The sequence below is a fragment of the Hippichthys cyanospilos genome, chromosome 11, assembly GCF_059441005.1.
Source record: "Hippichthys cyanospilos isolate Australia breed blue-spotted pipefish chromosome 11, RoL_Hcya_1.0, whole genome shotgun sequence".
Classification (NCBI taxonomy): domain Eukaryota; kingdom Metazoa; phylum Chordata; class Actinopteri; order Syngnathiformes; family Syngnathidae; genus Hippichthys; species Hippichthys cyanospilos.
Window position 1 is genome coordinate 21,620,413 of NC_142379.1, and position 6,179 is coordinate 21,626,591.

At 39.7% G+C, this 6,179-nt stretch overlaps 1 pseudogene; it reads right to left on the reverse strand.

Moving 5' to 3' along the window:
• Window positions 1-424: 424 nt before the first annotated feature.
• Window positions 425-2,165, reverse strand: LOC148416336 (general transcription factor II-I repeat domain-containing protein 2 pseudogene; annotated as a pseudogene).
• Window positions 2,166-6,179: the final 4,014 nt, after the last annotated feature.

The following is a 6,179-nucleotide window of genomic DNA, read 5'->3' on the forward strand; positions in this document are numbered from 1 at the left end:
TGCAGCCTTCTGAGGTAAATATCAAAATAAACTTTTTTCCACGGGCTAATAAATACATTTGAAAACAAAATAACAATGATGAATGAATCAAACATTCAAGCCTTGAAGTAGCAAGAGAAGAGTGCATGAATAAAATGTTTTTGCTCAGTTTGCTACACTGATTTGCTTTAACACTGAATATGGAACAAGCCATGCTTATAGCTTAACTTAACTTAATAGTGCAAAATCAACTGTGAAAGAACAAACGAAGAAACATCAATGGCATATTAAATAACATTTAAATAAAAAATGAATGCCTCTTTTCAATTTGCTAAAAATCAACATTAACTTTTTCCACTGGCTAATACATGAATCAATCATTCAGGCCTTTTTACTGTTCAGTTTGCGACACACTGATCTAACATGGTGTGTTCAAGCCAGACACCTAGCATCTTTTCTTGGATGCTAGTTCATCAGTGTCGGGGCTCAGGCTTTGAGCTGAGGCAACCTTCATTATCGAACGAAGGTGTTCATCAGTGAGACGTGCCCTGTGAGATGTTTTCGTCATCTTCATTGAGGAGAAAAGTTGCTCACATAGGTAAGTGCTGCCGAACATGGAGAGCAATTGAGCAGCTTGGGTGCGGAGCTGAGGCATTGTGTCAGGGATGTATTGTGGAAACTGTGCGGCGCAAACAGCATCATACTTTGACTTCAGCGTGTCATCACACTGGAGTTCAATCAGCTCCATTTGAATGTTAGTTGGTGCTTTTTCCACATCGACTGCGAAGGGATTACTAAGTAGTTCAAATCTCCAATTCTGACCATCAAAGTCGACAAATTGCCGGTTAAACTCAGCGCCGAGCCCACTGAGTTTTTCAGCAAACTGTGCGCACACGGCGGTCGAGATCTGCGTATTTATGGTTTGGCAACAGGGGAAATGGCCAAGGTTTCCTTGCAGCAGCTGATTCTCCCACAGGCAGAGTTTAGCTTTAAAAGCTTTCACTGACGAGTACATCTCGGTGATGATGCGGCCCCGCCCCTGTAGCTGCAGGTTCAGCGCATCAAGATGGCTTGCGATGTCACACAGAAAGGCCAGCTCACACATAAACTTTTGCTCCTAGAGCTCTGCTGTGTCCTTCCCTTTGCTTTGCAGAAACTCACATATTTCTTCACGCAGCTCGAAAAATCTGTTCAGTACTTTTCCGCAGCGTAACCATCTCACCTCTGTGTGATACGGCACGTCTGTGTGTTCCGAACCAAACTCTTCCAGAAAAGACTTAAACTCGCGGTGATTCAGACCTTTGGCTCTTATAAAGTTAACAACTTGTGTTACTGTGGTCATAACATGTTCCATCTTTAGGGCTTTAGCACACAGTGACTTTTGATGTATAATGCAGTGATAAACTGATAGCTCACCTGCACAATTCTCTTCCCGCATCTTTTCACGCATCCTGCCCACCAGACCATTCTTTTTACCACTCATCGCTGGCGCACCATCAGTAGTTAATCCCACAAGTTTATCCTACGGCAGGTTTATTTCAGTTACACATTTGCAGACCTCAAAAATGTCCTTCCCTGTGGTTGTGCCATGCATGGATTTAAATCCCAAAAGCTCCTCCGTAACACACATTTTTGAGTCGACACCGCGGAAGAAGACTGACAGCTGCGCAGTATCAGACGCGTCAGTGCTCTCGTCCACAGTGAGGGAAAAAGAAACAAAATCTTTCCCCTTTTCCATCAGCTGGTCATGCAGATTGGTGGCAAGATCACATATGCGCTCCGCTATTGTGTTCCTGCTCAGGCTTACGTTTGTAAAGGCCTGTTTTTTCTCTGGGCACACTTGGTCACGAACTTTCAGCATTATCTTTTTAATAAATTCTCCCTCATTGATGGATCGGGTTGATTTGGCGATTTCTTCTGCCACGATATAACTCACCTTTACAGCAGCCTCGTTTTGTGCTGTGGCTTTTTTGAACATATTCTGTTGTGAAACCAAACCTCTCTTCATCTCCTCTACTTTCTGGCTCCTTTGAGTCGTGTCCAGGTCGCCTAAGGTTGTACTCCTTAGGTACCGACACATTGGCTCCACAAACGAGACAAACAGGTCAGTCTTTCAAATACCTAAACATATATTCTGTCTCCCACCTGTCCCAAAAAGTTCTGTCTTCTCCCTTCCTTTTCGTCATTTTTGGTAGGGGTAACACAGTGACACCTAGAGTTGTAGTATTAGGCCGCAGTACGTCTGGAAAGAACGCTGCTTGCTAGAAATCTACTAACACCAAGCTGACGCGCCAAAACAACCGCAGAGCATTATGGGATTTGTAGTATTCGCGGTGAATGCGGTGTTACAGCAACACCGCCGCTGTATAATACCGGCCGGCCAGCTTTGATATTGCCCCACGGGCCAAATGAAATTCCACGGCGGGCCAAGTTTGACACCTGTGATCTACAGGGTTCCATCAGGTTCAATGTGTTAAGTCTGATCTATTTGACTGTTTCCAATACCTTTGTGTGTTTGTTTTGCTTTTGTTTGACATTGAAACATAACTTGACATCAAATGGATTTGGAGGTGCAGGCAAGATTGAAAGTTCACCATTTGGAGCCAGCACAAAGCTTATATTGATTTAGTGTTTATTGCACAAGAAGGATACCTGTTAAAGGCTACGGGAAGGACACCTTTGACTTTTTCTTCAAGGACAAAAAAAAAGAAAAGAAAGTAATGAACCAGGCTGAGTTTGCCCATTTAATGCTGTCAGCCACTTAAAGCTTTGACTCCATGTCTGTGCAATGTATATTACACAGTAACACTGACTAAGGTTCAGCAGTGAATTTTGTTGTTGTTCTTGGTTAAGGTCGGGCCCATTAGACTGTAGTTAAAGATGTACAATTGGCTAACAATTAATGTATGTCTTCCTTTAATAAATTGATTCTGCCATTATTCTAAGCAATATTTACTCATTTGCTTGCAACATATTAGGATCAGAAAAGAAAAGTAGCTTATCGTCAAACAGTGCTACTTCAACAGTCTTACTTGACTAAACATGGAGAGAGGGAATGATTACTCTTGCTAAGGTATTCTCTCGTGTTTTGTGATATATTGCGACGAAGCAAAGGCATATTGTGATACGAATCTCGATATATTGGGCAATGTTTGTGAAAAAAAAAAAATCTATGGCGCATACTGTATATTAACAATGACTGAATAAAAACCAAAAAGAAATTGTTATAATAGACAAATTATATTTATTCTTTATATAAAGCCATACATCATTGACATCTATGTCCACATTTTTATTTCAAGCATGCCCTTGACTGTGTCCCCAGCAATTGTCAATACAATGCCACATGTACTAGCACGGGATACTGGTGACAGTGCTCTTAAACTGTAAATGATACACATATAGGAAGTCACTCGCATTGGCGAAAATAATATGACAAAGACAAAAGAGAATTGTATTATTATTTATCAAATGCAGTGAAACCTCGAGATTAGTTGCTTCTGTACAATATTTTTCTTCAAATTACAAAAATGACTCAGCATATAAAAAAAAATAAAAGAACAAAACTTAATATCTCAAAATTTCCATTTAATTTAAACACAATACAATATTCTACTGCAATTTAAAGGCTGCTCGTTGAGGAGTACTAGGAGTCGGATGTTATAGTGCTTCTTGGTAATGCATACAGGAGCTTACTATGGTTGACGAGAAATGGCAACTGTAAATCGTTAGAGAGGAAGCAAATACTTTCTTCATATGATTTTTTTCTTTCTTCTTTGTCTGCTGTTCACACTACTCTGCTGCCACTTTTGCTCTAGAACATGGCCTCACTCAAAAAGTACTGTAACATTTACTGTGGTGTTTTTGAAGCGCTTGACATGATTTACATTTGAAACACAATTAATAATATGACAAATATCATGATACGAAAGCCATTCCAGAGTGGATTGATTTTATGTATACACAGTGGACCCCTGTGTGACAGCGTCCCTGGTTTACGTTTTTTTCATGTTGCGATGTATAATATTACGTTTTTTTCCGCTCAACAGTATTTTTCCGGCTTTGCGATAAAAACAACTGTCATAATCTTAGGGGCTTGGCTGTATTTTTGTTGTTTTGTCTCCCTGAGGGCGTTTTTGGTTAATTGCAGTTATTTTCTGTTCTGTTGCCTAACTGCCACCATGCAATGCGTCACCACAATGCTGGTCTGCTATTGGGTCAGCATCTGCTCACAGAGATGCTGGTCTGCTATTGCTTGGCCTCACTTGTTTCAAAATGGTGGAATGGTAAATCTTTGTTCTATCGCAAGTGGTTACAAAATGGTATTTATAGTGCATTTTACTGCTTAATTCAAACTTGAAAGGGTTAGCCATGGGTCCTAAGATTGCTAGTGATGTTATAGAGAGAAGTAAGAAGGTGATTTATATGGAAACAAACCTGGAGATAATCAAGAAATACGAAACTAGCCTAGCATTGGCTACCCTTATAGGGAATGTGGGCATAGCAAGTGCCACTAAAAAGTAAATAAATCCTTTCTATATTTTTTATTTATATTGTTTTCTGATTGTATACATGTATGTTATATATATGTAGCACTTACTATACTATTTTGGTAAATACTATTATATTTAGGTAATATTTGGTAGGCTGTGCTTTAGTCAAATTTTTAGCGCACTGTATTAAAGATGGAATGTGATTTCAGAACAGGATGTTGTTACTAAAAACGTCCATTTCATGCCATAGCAAGTGGTATGAAGTCAGCCATTTTAACAGCACAATTTTCAGGAACAACTCAAGAATAAAAGGTTTCTTAAGATGCATACCGTCGTGTATACATCGTTCAGTGTGGTAAGGTTTTTTTGTTTCCTGAACGAGTGCATTCTACTTTGTACTCTACTGCCAGGATAATTTCATCCAACCATCTATTTTCCGGAGCAGTTCATACTCACTAAGTTCATTGGCTAGCTGGTGACTATCCCATCAGTCTTCGGAAGAAGGTGGGGTACACCCAGGACTGGTTGCCAGCCAATCACAAAGACGAACAACCATTCATACTCACAATCACACCTTAGGGCAATTTTAGTGTGTCCAATACATTTATCATGCATGATTTTGGAATGTGGGAGGAGATTGAAGTACCTGGAGAAGACAGACGTGAGCACGGGCAGAATGTGCAAACCACTCAGGACTGAAGGAAGGTTGAGGCAAGCTGGAATTGAACCCAGGACCTCTGATGCCATGAAAATAACCAAAATGGGAAACCTGACCCTCCCTTGCTATCCAAGGAAGAGAAATCTCAAGGCCCCCTAATCTTTGGCTTATTGTCATGCATGATACCAACTTTATACCTGGCTGTTATAATGCTTACGTGTGCATCTGCATATGATTTCTCCAGCCGTGGTGTCATGGTGACACCACCTATTATGAGGGGGATTTTTTTCGAGTTGGACTAGGTAGGACATCACTGATGGCCTAAGATTGAAATGCACGGACCACCACTGCTTCACTGCATATAATTATTCATACTTTAGTTATATAGCACTTATCATGCATGAACATTCTTTACGATTGATTAAAATCAGCCTCTCCCACCACTGGTCCAAGAGTACAAACATGTACAAACACTCAATCAATTCAGTGAACTCCCCAGCCACGTTTACATCACCCACCAATGGAAATCGGTTTGCATATTAAGTCTTGACTCGAGCTTGCTTTGATTGAGATGACTATACACACACACACACACACACACAGACAGCTACACACACACGTGCGCACACACACCTACCTAGACACACACACACATCATCAAAAGACCAGAAAAAAAACATTCAAAACGTCTCAAGTGTATCACTTAAATCCCTCATGATCACTGAGCTGCACTCACAATGGCGCACATCCTTTTGATATGTATTACCGGCCCATAAAAGTGAAACTGAAAACACAAGAATATCATTCTTTTGAATTTAATTTGGCAGACGAAGAAAAGAAAGGCACATGAATACTCCCAGGTAAAACCAGGACACTTGAACACAGTAGAAAAAAAACATATTTTTTATATGATGCCCTTTGTCACTCCTATATATATATATATATATATATATATATATATATATATATATATATATATATATATATATATATATATATATATATATATATATATGTATATATTGTTAGAATAACTATTGCTAGAAGAG